Genomic DNA, 4,776 nt, shown 5'->3' on the forward strand with positions numbered 1-4,776 from the left:
TCTATTTCAAAATCGAGCACTGGCACCTCTGCAAATCCCTGCTTCCCTCTGCGAAGGGCCTATCTTTTACTTTTATGCAAGAGTCAGCAATATTCCTTCTCATTCCAACCTACTCTTTAGTTGGAAAGCATCCTGTGATGGGGAAAGATCTAAGCATATATGGCCATTCAAATATATTTGATCATGAATTATTACGGTTGACAATTATCTATATGATAAGTAAGTTGGGAGGCGAAACATTAAGCCCCTATCTTTCTTTGTGTTCGATTGATGCTATTTTTTCTAAAAATATGCTTTGAGTGGTAGCAATCATGAAAGACTATATGATAGTTGAGTATGTAGAGTTTGCTAAATCAAAGCTCTAACATAGACCCTTCCTAAAAATAAGATGAATTGCAATTGTTTGATGACTGAGAATGAAGTTTGCTAGTTTTTAAGAAAGTTTATGGTCTAAACTTTAACATTTGAATAGCTTGTCACTTGATCATGAGAAGTTTTATGAGATGAGCTACTGTTATGACATATATTGATGCTACAAAAGGTGATTGAAATTACCATTGATCCAACTTGTGCACCTGCTAGCATTCACACTTCATAAATTATTTCTTTTATCATTTATCTACTCGAGGACGAGCCGGAATTAAGCTTGGGGATGCTGATACGTCTCCAACGTAACTATAATTTATGAAGCATTCATGCTATATTATTATCTGTTTTGGATGTTTATGGCCTTTATTATACACTTTTATATTATTTTTGGGACTAGCCTATTAACCGGAGGCCCAACCCAAATTGTTGTTTTCTTGCCTATTTCAGTGTTTCGAAGAAAAGGAATATCAAACGGAGTCCAAATGGAATGAAGCCTTCAGGAGAGTTATTTTTGGAACGGAAGCAATCCAGGAGACTTGGAGTGCACGTAAGGGAAGCAACGAGGAAGCCACGAGGAAGGGAGGCGCGTCCTACCCCCTGGGCGCTCTCCCACCCTCGTGGGCCCCTCGTGGCTCCCTTGACCGACTTCTTTCGCCTATATATATATATCCATATACCCTAAAAACATCGAGGAACACAATAGATCGGGAGTTCCGCCGCCGCAAGCCTTTGTAGCCACCAAAAACCAATCGGGACCCTGTTCTGGCACCCTGCCGGAGGGGGGGGGGATCCCTCACCGGTGACCATCTTCATCATCCCAACGCTCTCCATGACGAGGAGGGAGTAGTTCAGCCTCGGGGCTGAGGGTATGTACCAGTAGCTATGTGTTTGATCTCTCTCTCTCTCGTGTTCTTGAGGTGATATGATCTTGATGTATCGCGAGCTTTGCTATTATAGTTGGATCTTATGATGTTTCTCCCCCTCTACTCTCTTGTGATGAATTGAGTTTTCCCCTTGAAGTTGTCTTGTCGGATTGAGTATTTAAGGTTTTGAGAACACTTGATGTATGTCTTGTCGTGCTTATCTATGGTGATAATGGGATATTCACGTGATCTACTTGATGTATGTTTTGGTGATCAACTTGTGAGTTCAATGAACTTATGCATAGGGGTTGGCACACGTTTTCGTCTTGACTCTCCGATAGAAACTTTGGGGCACTCTTTGAAGTACTTTGTGTTGGTTGAATAGATGAATCTGAGATTGTGTGATGCATATCGTATAATCATGCCCACAGATACTTGAGGTGACATTGGAGTATCTAGGTGACATTAGGGTTTTGGTTGATTTGTGTCTTAAGGTGTTATTCTAGTACGAACTCTATGATAGATCGAACGGAAAGAATAGCTTCGTGTTATTTTACTACGGACTCTTGAATAGATCGGTCAGAAAGGATAACTTCGAGGTGGTTTCGTACCCTACCATAATCTCTTCGTTTGTTCTCTGCTATTAGTGACTTTGGAGTGACTCTTTGTTGCATGTTGAGGTATAGTTATATGATCTAATTATGTTATTATTGTTGAGAGAACTTGCACTAGTGAAAGTATGAACCTTAGGCCTTGTTTCTAGCATTGCAATACCATCTGTGCTAACTTTTATTATTAGTTATCTTGCTGTTTTTATAATTTCAGATCACAAAAACCTATATCTACCATCCATATTGCACTTGTATCACCATCTCTTCGCCGAACTAGTGCACCTATACAATTTAACATTGTATTGGGTGTGTTGGGGACACAAGAGACTCTTTGTTATTTGGTTGCAGGGTTGTTTGAGAGAGACCATCTTCATCCTACGCCTCCCACGGATTGATAAACTTTAGGTCATCCACTTGAGGGAAATTTGCTATTGTCCTACAAACCTCTGCACTTGGAGGCCCAACAACGTCTACAAGAAGAAGGTTGTGTAGTAGACATCAGCGAAGCGCCCTACAGTCCCTCGATGATCGTCGACAACATGGCAGCAGACATGCAGGCCGCCGTTGACTCCTTGGTGGCTGCCCCCCTCGACTTCGACAAGGGACAACAGATGGAGGCCGCGATGCCCGAGCTGCAGCCTGACGTGTTCAGCCCGACGCTCGATGCTGCTCCCCTCGCCAACGCCCAATTCAACCGCACCACCCCCACGGCCACTTGTACACTGGAGGTGAAGTTGGGCGCGGTGACCAGCCGCATCTGCCATCTGGAAATCGCCGGCACCGAAGATCGAGTCGAGCCGCGCCGCCTCTTCTACAGCAACACTCCTCTCTGCTGGCCTCGTCACCTGCCCGCCGTCCGTCAGCTCCCCCAAAGAGCCGCGCCCCCCTCGGCGCCAACTCGACACAGCGCTCGTCAAGCCGCCAAGCCATCCACTGTGTCGGTGGCCCAACGCGCCTCCCTCCGCATCGTCAAGGAGCTGGGCCTTCTCGGGCCAAAGGAGAAGATGACGACCGAGGTGGTAGAGGCCGCACCGTTTCAATGACCCGCTCACCGATGCTAACATTGCAGTCATCGCCAAGCTTACGCATCTGGACGTCGACACCCTGAAGATCGTGGCCGGCATGGCTGGACCCGATGGAGCTGCCGAGGAGGCCGTAGTTTAGATATGTTAGTTCACTATCTGTTCCCGCTCCGGTGGCGGCCGATGATGAGTCGGTTCCAGTTAGGTTTGCTTTCAAGCTGTAGTTGTAGGAGATGGTTAGCTCGACGTCGGCGTGTCTTGCAGCCTATTGGTGGACGCCGGCGTGCCCTCGTTAGGAAGGTGGTGTATTCCATGGGCCTGAGGCCGATTAGTGTTTTCAGTTATCGGAGCTACGCAAATTTCCCCCCTGGATGACGAACTACTACCGATCATGTGCTGGAATGTGCGTGGACTAAATCACCCAGCGAGGCGAGCTTCCATCTGCGAAGTAGCCACAACCCATCGTGTTGCGATCCTCTATTTGCAAGAAACAAAAATCGACGCCTTGTCTCCTAGCCTAGTTTGGGAAATTGGCAGCACCTCGCTGACTGATTGCATTTCCCTTCCGGCGATCAGCACCAGTGGCGGAGCAGTAATCCTCTGGAATAGAGACCTCGCCTCTGTTACCTCACACGCCATCGGCGCCTTTGCAATCATTGCAAAGGTAACCATGCTTGGCCAGCCACATAGCTTCTGGATCTCCTCTGTCTACGAACCTGCTGACGACGCCAGGAAAGACAGCTTCATCCTTAAGCTTGGCCGCACAACTCCACCCACATCTGAACCTTGACTAATCAATGGGGATTTCAACCTCATCTACGAGGTGTGCGACAAAAACAACCTTAATCTCAACCGTAGGCTCATGGGTAGATTCCGGTCGGCCATCAACGCGGCTGGTCTGAAAGAGATCAATTGTAAAAATCATCGCTACACCTGGAGCAGTGAGCGTCAAGATCCCACCCTCGTCAGCATAGACAAGTTTTTCTACAACCAAGCTTGGAATCCCTGTTCCCCAGCTTTGCATTGATGGCGGATTCTACAGCTACATCTGACCACTGCCCTTTGATCATGCCTGATGCAAGCACTCCACCGCACCGTGCGAGCTTCAGGTTCGAGAGCTTCTGGCCTCGCTTCCCCCATTTACAGGAAACAATAGCGGACGCCTGGAGTAGGTCGGTTCAGTCTTCCTGTGCTTTTCAATGCCTCCATACGAAGATGGAGCGCACAACTCACGACCTGAAGATCTAGAGCAAATCACTCTTCAGCGACGCAAAACTTCAATTCCATATAGCACCAGAAATAGTGCTTCGACTAGATGTAGCTCAAGAGGCGCGGCGTCTGAACGAGACTGAATTCGCCTCTTGGGACTAGCCGCGATCGAGCGTGCCCAGAAGCGTCAGGCTTCTCGTCTGACTTGGCTTTGTGCTGGCAATGCGGGAACAAAGTTTTTCCACGCAAAGATGAGATCACGAAGACGGAAAAATCACATCCACAGCCTGAAGGTGGGAGACGCGATCGTCACGGCACATGAAGAAAAAGAAGCTGACATCTATCATCATTTCAACGACAACATTGGGACCAAGACAGCAAGACCGATCGACATCAACTGGCATCTCCTGGAGATGCCAACGATCCAAGGTGGAGGCCTCGACAACCCTTTTTATGAAGAAGAAATCTAGGAAGCGATGAAAAATTCACCAGCAGAAAGGGCACCTGGCCACGAAGGCTTCACCGGAAAGTTTTTTAGAGCCTGCTGGCCGCTGATCAAGACGGATGTCCTGCAAGCTTTCAACAAGTTATATCATCTGGCGGGAGGAGGTTTCAACAATTTGAACACTGCCATAGTCGCTCTCATTCCAAAAAAAGATGGCACAGAAAAGGTCCAAGATTTCAGACCAATTAGCCCTATAG

This window comes from Triticum aestivum, chromosome 6B (genome assembly GCF_018294505.1).
Source record: "Triticum aestivum cultivar Chinese Spring chromosome 6B, IWGSC CS RefSeq v2.1, whole genome shotgun sequence".
NCBI classification, from domain to species: domain Eukaryota; kingdom Viridiplantae; phylum Streptophyta; class Magnoliopsida; order Poales; family Poaceae; genus Triticum; species Triticum aestivum.